We start from the raw sequence: 14,515 nt of genomic DNA, 5'->3' as shown, positions 1-14,515 counted from the left end.
TGAGAGGTAGAGAAGTAGACTGATTGCTGGCGGCTCATGCATGACTTTACCCGAGGGACATACATGCTCCTAGACGCTTTCCAGTGAATCAAAAACCAGCCTCAAGTGTTTTAAAACGAAAGGAAAAGGTGACGCCAAACTGATAAGGGAGTTTGGTAGAGGAGGATGGCCGAGGCCACCCTGTTTCATTGGAAAGGAGTCTGCAGAAGGCTGGCTTTACTTCTGGGAGGGGATGTCAGTATTATCCCCAGATTACCCTGAAGGCGGCGCTTTTAGGTATTTACCGTGCCTTCCCACCAGAAAAAAATATAAAATAAAAGAGTCCCTAGGAGAAGCAGCTCAGCCACACACCCGCGACTGAAAGACAGAAAGAAACGATCGCGCGGAAAAAGCTGACAGAACAAACCAGCGCGCACGAAAATCCCAGGCGAGAGGTCTCTCTTCTGTGGCAAGCAGCCACTTTCTCGCCGGTGTAGAGATACCTCCTCCTGGAGAGAGGATCGCCAGGAGAGGAAAGCATCAATTTAAGCTTATTTGTGTTCCTTTCCCTCCGCTGTTCATGCCTCGCAGTGTGTGTTCCAGCAGGAAACATTTCCTGGGAAGGGATTGTTACTTTTTGCAGTCGGCATGGGATTCCCCCAAAGAGTAATGAGATGCCATACTGAACAGCGAGGGAAGAATTTGCCACTCATTTGTTGCACTAAAGCAAAGCTACGAGAGCTGTCTCCCTGGGTGGAAGTGACGAAGACCACCTGACTTGGGGGAGAGAATAAAGTAGAAATGGGGAAAAGTGGATGAGGTGGGCGATTGCAAAAAGATATATATATTTTAAAATCCTTCAATGGATTTAATTTACAAGTGGAATTGAAATGTGCCCCGATAACAATTGAAGTAAAACGCTGGATAGCAACGAAAGCATACAAACCAAGTAAGTTCTCACCCATTTTGGAATATTTTCATTTTGAATGTTTGATTTCATTGTTGTTCCTCTTAACAGACGCCACCAGAGATTGGAATTAGCTAACTTTTGCCCATCTAAAAGCATACCGTGACTACCGGATTTTGTACCCTCTTGGACCCAGCATTAAGCAACATTTAGGTTTTCTCTCCCCCTTCTTTCTTTACATAATAAACGTGGATTTTGTTTTTATCGCAATCAGTTTAATTGTTGACGTTGTAGCAAGTCTCATCATTTGGGTTCTTGCAGGTGAAGTCTGACACCTGCAGGACAACTATGAAAAAACTGAAGCAAAATAGTTTTGTAACGATGACTACAAGGCTCAGAAGTAGCTAATAGACAGATTTTGGTGAGTGAGATGGTCAGAATGTAAACCAATTGATTATGCAACAGGCTAATTCTTTGAGACAGGGCTTTCAGGAAGACGAGTGAAGCTATTTAGCTGGACAAAAGGCTGGTTCTATTATAAGGGTTAGCCTACATATGCCTTTAAAGTATAGTAAGCAGCTAAGTGACAGTGACTGACAACTGTTCAGGTGAGGATCATCTGTATCCGGAATCACCTTTTGTCGTTTTAGATCTTGAATTTCACACGAATGTATTATTATTGGCTACAGAGGTGCATAAGACAGTGCTTCGCAACACTTTCAGGAAAAAACAATTGGTACCCTCCCACCCCAGGTATAGTGTTTGACTATGACAACTATAACGTTACAGCAAAAAAAAAAAAATTGTGTTAAAGTTATCAACCTTGTAATTGCTAACAATCAACCCTTTTGAAGCGAGCTGCATTGATATGACAGTTCCTTTTTTAGGAATGCTGAACTTTTGTGAAACTATGATGTAATAAAACTGCAGCATTTGAGTAACTATATTTTCCTGGAAGAAAGGATGAGTGATTAGTGTTCTAATAGACATTTATCAGCTAAAAGCATGGGGATATCACAATGGAGTTTTATTAGGATTAAATTTACCAGACAGTAGCAACTTTGCAGGCTATTTCTTTATCTTGCTATCAATTTAGGATAACATCAGCTTTCCTTTGTGCCCTGTCATTGTGACATTAAACTTTGTTTCAGCTCTGAAAATCAAAGTTGATGGGGAACAGCTACATACCAAGTGCAGTAAATTTCATGTAGCATCTTGTATTTTTCAGTCCTAAAGTACTTTTTTTAAAATTAAAGTCTTCCTGCTAAACCCTGCTGCTGCAGAATCCTGCAAAATGCTAAGAGAACCTGGTATAAGGCGAAAGTCTGAAGTTGGTGGCAAATGAACATGATGAAAATGAGCCCGAGAATGACTTATATGGTAAACAAACTGACTGAAGGAATTCACCCGTGCATTGAATTTACATTTTCAAGCTCCTGAATATTTTGGCTATTTTACAGTAGTCATAATCCTGTTGAAAAGAAGCAGTTGGTGTTCTGGAACCTTAAACAAACACTGACAGAAAATATACACTAGGTAGGGGTTGAATTGTAAAATCCACGGCAATTGGCAAGACCTGCAGCTTTGTTGCTGTATTATTATTATATTTTTATAAGGCAGTGTCACTAACATTCTTTTGTTTTACTGAAATCAATTGAGTGAGTCCCTGTTAGCATGGCAACAGAAATTTATATTTATCCAAAGGTGCCTCATAAAAGAAGTAGTGCCAGTTCTTCCCGAACTAGAATACCTTCTAGTTAGAAGTAAATAGAAACACTACTCCAAAATGCACCTCCTTTCTGGTTCGTAGGCACTTTAAAAAATTAAGGGAAAAGAGACCATAAAACAGAGATCAGACAATGTTTTCAGAGGAGGATGAACTATATTAACATTTGGTTTCATTATGATAAATGCATTCAGATATACTATATATAATACAGCATGTACACAATGGGAAATTATTTACTGTAGGTCCTACATCCCAATACAAAAAAGCTTCCAACATTAGAGCAGGCTTCATCAGGAACTTAAATACTCTTGTGATGAGGACGTTTCACTACCTAGATAGATTCCTTAATGGAAATAATGGACTTGAGTAGTTTAAACAAGTTTACCTACACAATATGTCCAGATTTCATATAATATAACACTATCTACTACAGCAACTGGTTTTCTGTGAAGAAAGAGAAGCTGGACATCAAAGTGGTAGGTGCCTTAGAAATACCCAAGATAAGATGGATAACTCCTGGAATCTGATCCTATAGATCTTATTCAAGCAAAAGGCAGAGTAAGACCCTAGGTTTCATCATCAAACAATGTATTATTCAGGATAATTCTGAAAATAGGAGGTAAATGCTTTGCACAGCAAAGTTTACAAGGTAATGAAAGATTTTCAGTATGCTGCATAGAAAAAAGTAACTATATACCTTCTGTAGCTCATTTTCATCCCTGCAGATCTGGGCTATTTCACAGCTTAAAATTCCCAAAGTGCTGCTTCTACTTTTTAAAAATGTATTTTTATTTAGGTAGTGCAAGAGGTGTGCTAAAAATGTTAGAGAATAATTGTGTATAAAATTAGATTTGTCTTTGTTTCAAAATTAGGCTATTTTGAAGGTAGACTCTAGAAAAAACGCTTCCTAAAATTTACTGGGTTTAATTTTTCTTATATCAAATTTTCAAATGTTCAAGAGCCTGGTCCATCCAATGCTAACTCTTACATCTGTGGGAGCCCTGAAGCTTTTGAAGCTTCCTGGGTTCAGAGATTCCAAGGCCAGAAAGGACCATTGTGATCATCCTAAACTGACCTCTTGTATAACACAGGCCAGAGAACTTCTCCAAAATAATTCCTAGAGACAGGCAGGCTACACTTGTCTGAAAATATCTCCCTGCATCAGTGGAATACCAGATTAAGTGCTCAAATACTATGGTAATGAAAGGGAAATTTGTAAATGTTATAAGTATTTTTATTAGGTTTCTCTGGGGTAGAGGCCTCAGCACTCCATTCTCCTGGACTGGGTCCATCCTTGTGATGGTGTCCCCTGGTACGGTTCAGCACTTAATGATCTAACTGTTGTTTTTGTGTCTAGTGGTGGCTCCTCCTCTATCCTAAGATATCACCTCTGTGGTTTCCCGGAAGGTTCAATTTCTTTGGCCTCTGCTCTTCCCTCTTCTCTGTCATTTTCTCTCTATTTGCCTTTATTCTTTACTCTCATTTTTTACATGACTAATAACTGGAGGTATCCCTGGATACTTCAGTGATTCCTCCTTCTCCACCCTAACTTTGATAAAGTAAGCTTGTGGCTTTTATTTCAACAGTCAGCCAAATATCTCAAATGCAAAAGTGGATCTGCTGAGTGAACAGGAGAAGCACTGCCAAAAACAACCCTATCTCCAGATCTCCTGTTTTCATCCACTAATTGAAACTGATTCCATCTGCATAACACCAGAGTATCCAGGCTGCATGTGCATGGCTGTAGAGCTGCTGAGGAGATAGATTCTATCACTACTGCAGCCTAGGGCCAGTGTTCAAACCTGCAGTTCATCCCTTCCCTTCTGCAACCCTTGAGATCTGCAGTTCCAGCATGAGGAAATTTCACCCATTGTTTGTAACTGTGGGGTTACACTTAAAATTCAATTCTCACTTTCCTCTCCACATTCTCTAAGGTCCAGATCTCACACAGTTATTTAGGGACACCCTACATACATCTCATGAAGCAGGCCATTGGCTCACCACATCAAATGAATAGGTAGCTGTGCCCCATGGAGCAAAAGCACAAGCATATTCTGTGTTTAAATAGCCCAGGACTGGCCAACACTTATGGTTATGCACTCTCCGTGTTCTCTCAAACCTGCTGCAGGCCATATAGAACAAAAAGAGGGCATAGCTTTTGTTGGTTTTCCATTCCTGAAAATGTGCCTGTGATGTGGTGTTCACCCCACACTAGCCTACAAGAGGGTGATGAGGCTGAGAAGGGGCCAATTAACTGGATCGGCCACAGCTGAGGGGAATTAGGTGGGCTAAGTAACTCCTGCATGATGATGGAGCCCAGCTGAGAAGGAACAGTGGGGACTAGGGTAAAGCCTAGAAGCTGGCAGCAGAAGGGGGCCACAGCAAGTACTCTGGACATTTGAGAGGAAAGGAAGGAGGAGCGCATTTATGAAAAAGCATTTATGAAATGGCAGCAAGGTTTAAGATGGTGCAGACCTTGGCTGCTGATTAGAGGGTCCCAGAGATGGAACCCAGAGTAGAGGGCAGGCCTGGATTCCATTATCAGCCACTGGGGAAGTGCCACAATCTGGGCAGTGAGAGAGAAGACCACCATTTTTGGATGGAGAAACCTTGATAACCCCCGGAAGGGGATAACACACAGTGACCTGACTGGGAGTCCAATCCATGAAGAAAGAGCAACCTGAGTCACACAGAGAAAGAGAAACAGACAGACAGACAACAGAAGGGTGCATGAATGATTGAAAGAAGGGGATGTTGGAGCTGGAAGGAACTCCTCCAAGAACAGTCAGAAGTAGGTGCCACAGCAGTGAATGACAGTGCCCATCACATGTGTACAACTTTTAAAAACCGCCATGCTCCAAATATCAGTTTTAAGAAACAAAAATAAAATCTCCACCCTTGAATCAAGATAAACATACTACTTATTTCATCTACTCCCACTCCTGGTGGATGGCTGGGAAAACAGATGGCTGTGCCACTTAGTATGATGCCCAATATACTTGGATTCTGTCAGGCCAAGGAATAGGTAGTGAATTCCACAATCAAAGGCCCTTCACTGAAACCCATCAACACCAGATGCTAAATATTAACATCTGGAGACTATGAATTCAAGCACATTGGAAATCTCTGTCTTCATGACAGGACCTTTGGACAGAGAGGGGGGTGGTCTTTTAGGTATGCTGTCCCAAAGCCATGTAGGGTTTTAAAGAATGAAGCCAACAATTTGAATTACAACCAGAAGTGAAGAAGAACCCACTGTTTGGAAAAGTGATACGTTTTTTCTACATGGTCAATGCCTTTAGGAAGATAAATTGACACATTCTGCATTTGCTGTAGATTCCAAGTTACCTTCACTGTAGCCTTCTCTAGAGCAGACTGTAGTTATACAATATGAAAGTGAAAAAAACATGAATGTCAATAGCAAGATTTATATCTAAGAGAAATAGTCACTATCATCTGAGCAAATGCAGGGTTGGTTTTTGTTTTTTGTTTTTTTAAAAAATAGACATCCCTGGCTACTTTGTCAGCTGGGAAGGAATCCAAGAATTGCATAAACTTCCAGTTGCCTGTTTGAGATCCAATGGTGGCAGGTTGCTAGCCATCACCTGTGCAATGCATTTCCCCTAGCTTCATGTCTTTGAAGCAAATGACCTGATGCACAGCAGCATGTAACTGCTCACAACAGCAGCTCCATGAAATATAGATGACTTTAGAGGCTTATTTCTCCAATTTGTTGTCCATTTTATTAAAACAGGAAGAAATTGCAGCCAGTGGATTGACAAATTCTATCACCTCCACAGTGCACAGCCAGACGGTATATTGACCAATACAATTGATGCTGCATGACTGTGGCATCAGTGGGGTGATGCCTTTATCTGCAGTGCATTATGGGAAGTTGGCCCGGAGACTTTACCATTCCACTACATGTCTCCTGGGTGAGGCATTCTACTGATAAGGGACATAAGACGTTGCTGAGTGTGGAATATGCCCATGACGGGCTGAGAACTCTGTCTCCATTTAGTCAAGCTATACATACCACAGGAAGTTAGGAATCATCGGATGATATGTGGATAATATACACAACCATCTGTTTTTTGTGGAGATATTAGGGGATTTGCCTTATCTCCCTGCTATGTTGCACCCATTTCTCGAGATCAGGATATGAACTAGAATGTTAATTGTCCTCATTTGGGAAGAAAAATGTAAAGGCATTCCTTATTCAGCATGTATTTTATGTTTAGTAGAGTAGAAAAATGGTGTCATATCTAAGAAGTGTACTGGACCACGTAGAGAGCACGAACTTAGTCCCAAAATAATTTCATCTTCTTCTATGTTTAATTGCGTTAGACTTCTGATAACTTGTTCTGAAAACAGAAATGCTGTAAACACAGCTGCAGTTTGTTAGTAAATATTTTCTTATTCAAAGATTTACAAATAGCATTTTCTTTTTTTAAAGTGGGAAAGTCCCATTTACATTTTCCAGCGAGGAATAGAATTGATAACAATGGTAGTGTGTGCATTTTGGGGGCATATTATGTCTGATTCAAAACCTACCTACAGTAAATATGTGCACAGAGATTTTCAACAAGAATGTTTGTGTTGACAAGTCCATAAGGTCTGGAAAGGGATTTCCAGACCAACTGTTTCCTAGTAAAATGGAATCAGTGACAGAGTCCTGTCCTCTTCTGCAGGATGGGCTTGATCCTCAACCACTGGAGTTGAAACTCCCATTGACTTCAAATGTTCAGGATCTGGCCTTCCAGCCACGGCATTGTGAATACAGCATACTAAACAAGTGGAAGCACCCTGTCATCTGTGCTCAGAGAGTGAGTTCAAATTCACATGAGGACAGGTTAGCCAGACTAGAATGTGGTGTTCTCTGTGGGTACGAAATTCACCCCTCTGCAAAATGCCAACACAAAGACTATGCACCATCTAAGAAAACTTCAATTTTTTTCACCAAAAACCCCAACACTCCAAAATTGGAAAGTTTTCAGTTGAACTCAGACTCCCCCAAAAGTCTAAATTTCCTCTGGACTCTCCCCCTCCACCACTATCCAATCAGATCTAGTGTGGACCCTGCACTGGCTGTTCAAATCCTGCCGTTTGGGAAGAGTAGTTGCACCAACTATACTGCATTCACTCTGCTTCTGTGGAGGGGGAAGGGAAAGCATCTAGCCTTTGCAGATGCTCTCAAGAGTGTTTTCCTTACAACCTATCTTAGTCCATTGAATACTCGGTTACAGCTAAAAGTATTATCTTTGGGTTCTCAGGTGGTGATATCCTTGCTTTAATCTCTAGCCATGTGGAGATGCTGGTTCTTAATAGATCATTTCCAGATAAGTCCTCTTGCTAAGCTTGAATGCTAACTATTGCAACGTCCTATCCATCCTCTGTTGGAGAGGAATTAAAATATCTCATTTGCATTTTGTTTAGACACAATTTTATTTAAATGAGAGAGAATGTTATCCTTTCAAGCAGAGCTGCAGTCAGCCAACAATACCAGATTTTCTAAGTTGTTTATGCTGGTATAATGATTTTGGTTTTTAAATTTAATTTATTTGTATAGCAAGCTGGACCTGCAAAATATTCTCTCAGCTTTAACATTTAAGATAGAAAAATTCTGCATGGAAGCTTCAGATATCAGCGAGGTACCATACAGAGGAATACTTTGACCTTGTGTAAAATCAGGGACAACCCATAGAAAAATGCTGCTAATTTTCCTACTTTTCCAGCAAAAGAGATGCCCATCAAAAAGGCCAAACCAGTCCAGAACTTCTATACTTTTTTATTTTAAAGCACATTTTTTAGTAAGAAGACCCATAAATGGTATACAATAGTTAAGGTTTCTGACACTGATGTGAAGCACATGTTATAGCTATTTTTAACTGACAGATCTTGTTGTGCCTCAGTTTCCCTAAATTCACTAAATGCAAATCAGCAGGAGAGGAAGGACTAGAATCCGGTGATCCATATTCTAAATTTCTGCTCTAACTTCTAGTCACATTTTCTTTTCTAAGGGAAATCAAGTTGAGCACAGCATAATTGTAATGCCCTATATTGGTCTCTCCACTTACATAGAAATATTTTAATTCATGATTGTTTAACTTAATGGTCTTAAGTCTGAATATATTTGTTTATGTATTGAAGCCAGTTATACCAAATACTTAGTGCTTGGAAATTATACAGTATGTTTATTGCTGCAATATCTTCATGTGTAACTCTTCTCTAAATTCTCCTGAAGGTCTACTTTTTCCATAGCACTTACAACAAGCTTGCTGAGTAAGGGCTCAAATCTCTCCGTACCTGAGTTTCATTTGTCACAGAAATGGGCGGGGGGGCAGGGGGGGTTACTATCGGAAGCTGGTTCTGTATCCTTAATTCTGTGCCCATCCGACCCCAGTGTGAATAAGAACAACCAAGGGACTGGTATAATTTAGGCTCCTGACAGACGGTCTGAAGAGCCAGCGTAGGGGAATGGAACACTTCCACAGCCCTGACATGCCCCCTCTCCTCCATTGACATAGACCTACAACAGGGTGGGGGTGTCAGCTGGCTGATGCAGGAGCTGGCTCTGCTGGCTTTATGCCAGTGACGAATTCTTTTCCACCAGGAGAATTCTGCATGAGCAAGTTACAGCCAGAATCCAGCCTCTTTGCTGTTAGGGATGTAAACAGGCCAGATCATAAGACTGAGTAGAAGACTTAGGTCTAGATTCTTTCACTCTATCCATTTATTTAAAAAAAAAACCCAAACCAAAATATATTATTTTATTAACACACTTCTTTCCTCCATCATACTATGCATTCGCCACATTGAGTAAGCATGTACACTTATTGATATTTCCCTTGTCCTTCTGCCCTTGTCACTCATTACTCTCTTGTCACCCTCCACCTCATCATTCTGTTAAGTACAAAAATAGTTCATAAGCTCCTTGAGGCACTGATCTTGTCTTCCATCTGTTTTGCAATGCAACAAAGACTCTGGAACGGAACCAACCCACCTCACCTCCAAGAATGTGGCTTGTCCAAGTTATCCTGTGGGTGGCTAATACTTTTGCATTAAGGAAGCTGTAAGGAAGATGGGTCCAAGGAAACCATTAGATGGTGCATCTGCAAAGCAGTTGTCGTACTCTGGGATATTACCAAACGGATTATTAGTTTGTCACAATTTTCTACTGAACCTATCAGAAAATCATAATGATCCAGAAGCATTGCTGTGGAACACTGCTTTCCCGTGGGGTTTATCACCCTGCTTCCATACTATTCCTATTATTAGGCCCGACTGAGTAAGGGTAAAATGGAGTGAGGGTTGAATGAGAAGAAAAATCAAAATGCAGTTTCCAACATGGCAAAAAATGGATGCTACTTGGAAAACAAAAACAAGCCAAAATAGCAGGCCCCTTTCATTTCAAAACAGTCACATAAATGGTCTGGGAAAAGCCTAAGACAACTGTGAGTAATATCACCCAATTAGAATAGGGCTGCTTGTGTACATATTGCAAAGAATTCTTGCTGACAGCTACAAAATACACACTTGTATGGCTTGTTTTGCTTTTATTAACATAGCAGTTCGGTACACATTTTACAAGGAGAGCTAGACATGTTCAAGTCTCTAGTTATCTTATTTTGTTAGTGTTCCTTTGTTCTATTTTTTATTTACTCAGAGCAAATGTAATGTTCTTGCTTTAAACAAAGCCTTTGCTCCTAAGGAAAGTGTATAACTAAAGGCTACATTAATCAATAAACACTTCATTGTAAGGAAGCTTTATGAGCAATAATTAATACACAAATGTGAAATGCTATCAGTATTTTGTAATAAAAGCCCTGATTCAGGAAAGCACTTGAAGTATATGCTTAACTTTAAGGATGTGTTGAAGTCCTATTGAAGACAATGGGATTTCAGCACATACTTAAGGTTAAATACATGCTTAAACGCTTTCCTGACTTGGGGTGCTTTTCTGCATCAGGGCATAAAGGTTATAATTTGAAGTATCAGATGAAATATTACTTATGGTAACAGAGAAAAACAAGAGCATTACACACTGTTATATATGGCATTGATGAACCTCAGTTCAAGAGTTTTATACATATAAGATACATTTTAATGAACTCCGTTGCTGAATGTTTTTTTTTTTTCCAGGTAGTATACATTCTTTTTTTTTCATATTCTTCCCAGGTATCAGCGTATAGCTCAGTGTTTCATCTTTTTCCATGTTTCCTTCTTTGGTGTCCATAAGAACTCCCTCTTTTACAATCTCTTAATGGTGTTTGCTGTTATTTAACAATACAGTATGTCACAGGTGAGGATGCCATATTCAAAATCCATTCAATTGCTCCATATCAAAGCTCTTCTCAAAGTTCCAAAACAGCTGGGTATTTATTTTCCATTTGCACCTATCAGTATTGTCTAACCATAGTACAAAAGGTAAAATCACAATGCTGATCAAAATGCATGCACTAACAATAAAAATCACTTAAAATTCTGGTGCCCCGATATGAAATTACGTTAAATTCCATTGTTCCCTTGTTCTAGGTCAGACTCAAATTTTCTCAGATGAAGGCTGCTTCTTTGAAAAGTTGGCCCATTAGATATGACAGAATAATACTCTACCAATTTCCTGTTTCTATTCAACAATTCAATAGTTTATTACAAATATATATGCTTTTATTCTCCACTCCAGTAAACTGAAATAGTTTTATAGTGGTATCATTCTAATGTAATGGAGTGGAGAATCAGGCCCAAAGTCTTGCTATTGATAATTTTAAAAATGTATTTAGTTTTACAATTCTATTTTCCATAATTATTACTATTCATTATGATATGTTCATTAAGAGAATTCTATCCAGATCTGCACTGCAAAATCTTGGACATGTCTCCATAAATCAGTTTTTTGTGGAAATGCATGAACCTCTATTTTTAAAAATTGAATATTCCTCTATTATAGATTTTCAAAATATTTTTCACTGAATTTTACCTTAGCATTCGCACATGCACTTTTCTTCAAGAGCAGTCCTCACTCAATTGCCTTTACAGCGTAACAAGATAGCCCTGAAATCTGGTTTTGAAAACCATTGAAGCTTTGGGTAATGAACATAGCAATTTGATCTTTTACACTGATTATCTTCAAACTATTGGCTAATTTGCATGGTCCTTAATCTTCAGAGACCTGATCTCCAAGACCAATGTACACTTAGTGCTTTATTCTGCCAGGTACTAAACTCTCTGCCTTAGTCCCACAAAGCTCTTATATATGTACTTGACTCTCCGCACAGGTAATAGTCCAAATGAGGTCAAAGGATGTAAATACATGTGTAGGTGGATTCCTGAATTGGGAACTGGTCTACTCACAGCTTTTGTAAGGGTATAGCTATTTCAGTAGGGGTGTGATTTGTGTTTAATCCAAAATTGTTATGCCAGTACAACTAGTTATACAAGTGCTTATGCAGGTAAACTTTATCCCATATATAAAAGGGGATAAGCTATGCCAGTATAAGGCACCTTTATACTGGTATAACTGTGTCAACACTAGGCAGGTGTATCACTTTAACTATACAACTATCTCAATATACTGGTATCGTTAAAGTGGTACAATTTGTGAGTGTAGACAAGGCCTAAGTACTTGACTGCACTGGAAAATCAGGCTCTTAGGTGTCTAATGACATTAACTGAGCCCACAAATAATCAGGGGCACAAAAAGTGAAGATGTGTTAATGAGAATTAATGTGCATTTTTGTTGCTGTGAAGTGAAGAGTCAGAGCTTGTATTAGGCTGATTAAAATACCCTCACTTTTATACTAGATCTTTGGTTCCTTCTGATTCCCAATGTTTTAAAGACGTTCAGGAACCATTCTGAAGAATTTCTGAGAGCATTGCCAACAGAAAGTAAATCAGTTCTAAGCTGTTAAGGCTGTTGGTCACAACAAAATAATTCCGTCCCGAAAGCTCTAATCCAACATCAAGCACTGGAAAAGTCCTGTTACACACGTATGTGTTCCTAACAAAACCTCCAATAGAACTATTCTGACTTAATGCCACTAACTGCTTCTACGTTTTAACTGTTTACCTTAAGCATTAAGCTAAAATAATGTTATTAAAGAGAATCAAGATTTTTTTGGATTGTTTCCTTTGACTTTGTGTGTCTCCTTATGAAAATACCACAACATTCTCTGGTAAGAGCTCTAAACACTCTAACACATTAGAGAAAGTTGTGGTTTTCTAGGCCATAGACTCTTTTGGCATTTTCTTAGAGGAGTTTTTACTGTTCATTGAAATAATTATTTGAAAGATACACAGAGTTAAGGATTCCCGGCTGTGGTATATAACACACATGATAAACATTTTAATGGTTTTCTTAGGCTCAGTTTTTAAACCAAGTGTGATCCATTTACACCACCCATGCACACAAAAGGCCATTAAGTTTTTTTTTTTATGGCTACCTGTCACTATAGTGGAAAGCCCTAGGGGCAGAGAGACAGTTCTGCTCCCCATGAAATCTCCAGTGATGGCCAGTTCATGGAATGAAGTTCTGGGAGACAAAGACATCTTGATGTTCAGATTACATCTGAGGCTGAGGCTGCTGTAACTTATACCAGAGATCAGACAGGCCCCTGACTGGCCCCAAAATCAGGGATCCAAGAAAAGGTGGTATAAAACTACTTTTGCCCAGACCCAAGAACTGAGCCAATACCTTCGGTTCCATTCTTTATTATCCACAAAATGCTTTTTTCTCCAAGGTTTTATGTATAACAGTTCTTCACTAGCTTGAGACCACAGCAGTCAATCATATTCATGTAAGCCTAATAACAACACCTTAAAGTGTTTGACCTTTAGATGAACTGTACATGGCCTCCATCATAGAACACTGCTGAAGACAAGTAGGGTGTCATGATCTTATGGGTCTCAGGGGTTTTCGTGAGAAATCTGCTTCTGGTTTTAGTGTTTATGATGTGCCTGTTATACAAAGAAAAGCTCCTGTTGACTGCATTGCTTCCTCAGTATCCCTTACTGGCCATCTCATGATGTGGTATGAAATTAGTAGAAGTCTGTGAGCAGATTGTATTTTGTGATCTCCAGTACCCGAGAAGAGATATCACAATGGGAGATAGGGATGGGAAACAGCTAAAGGAACTAGGTCTGGACTCAGAATAAGGGAAATATATTGCCCTGGCACTGGCTTTTGGAGGGATTGGTGAACAATTGGAATGTGCAGAATAATGATGACGTTTAGGGCTAGACTGAGCCATCAGGTTGTGTCCCACATAATGGACAAAGAATAGCTATGCTGTCCTCAGAAGAGCTGTGGAAGGAGCTGTGACTGAGTCACAATTCTTTCTTTGCTTCCATTTAACCTTTAGGGAAAGTAATTTACTGCAGCCCGGACAAGGATATAGTTTATTATTCCCTCCTTGTGGTGGATCAGCTCTGCTGTTGGCATATCAGGAGTAGGTGGAAGGGATCAAACTAGATTTCCATTCTTCCTTGCACCTCCCTTCCTTCTTCCCACCCACCTGTCAGCATGGGGAAATATTGATTATGCAGCCCCTTCTCACCTGGAGTCCTGAGGCAGCAACACTAATGTGGCTGTGCAACGTGTGTGGGGAGGGAAGGGGGCAGATATCTTATTCTCCCATACTCCTCTGCACAGGATTAGTCACAAACTGGCCCTTAGAAGTTAGAAACTTTGAGAACAACAACTGAAAAGTGCTTTGAAAAAAGGTAGAAAGCACTATTGGCCCCATTTTAAAGATATGGGAACTATGTCATAGAGAGGTTACAATACCTCCCTCAAGGCCATACAGTCAATGACACCACCAGATAAAGAATCTAGGTCCTTTAAGTCTCCAGTAGTGCCCTATTCACTGGCCCAGCTATCTTACCTAACAAGTTGAGGATGTATG

General features: G+C 39.7%; 1 protein-coding gene across 1 annotated transcript in view; it reads left to right on the top strand.

Moving 5' to 3' along the window:
- Positions 1–673: 673 nt before the first annotated feature.
- Positions 674–14,515, top strand: part of TRPC4 (transient receptor potential cation channel subfamily C member 4) — a 191,618-nt gene continuing 177,776 nt past the window's right edge. Inside the window, exon 1 of the mRNA XM_067563036.1 lies at positions 674–928. The gene's annotated coding sequence lies outside the window, so the exon portion shown is untranslated. The remainder of the gene's footprint in view (positions 929–14,515) is intronic.

The sequence above is a fragment of the Emydura macquarii genome, unplaced genomic scaffold, assembly GCF_026122565.2.
Source record: "Emydura macquarii macquarii isolate MOO-44397 ecotype Brisbane River unplaced genomic scaffold, CSIRO-AGI_Emac_v2 contig_2473, whole genome shotgun sequence".
NCBI lineage: Eukaryota > Metazoa > Chordata > Testudines > Chelidae > Emydura > Emydura macquarii.
This window is presented reverse-complemented; position numbering and strand designations above follow the sequence as displayed.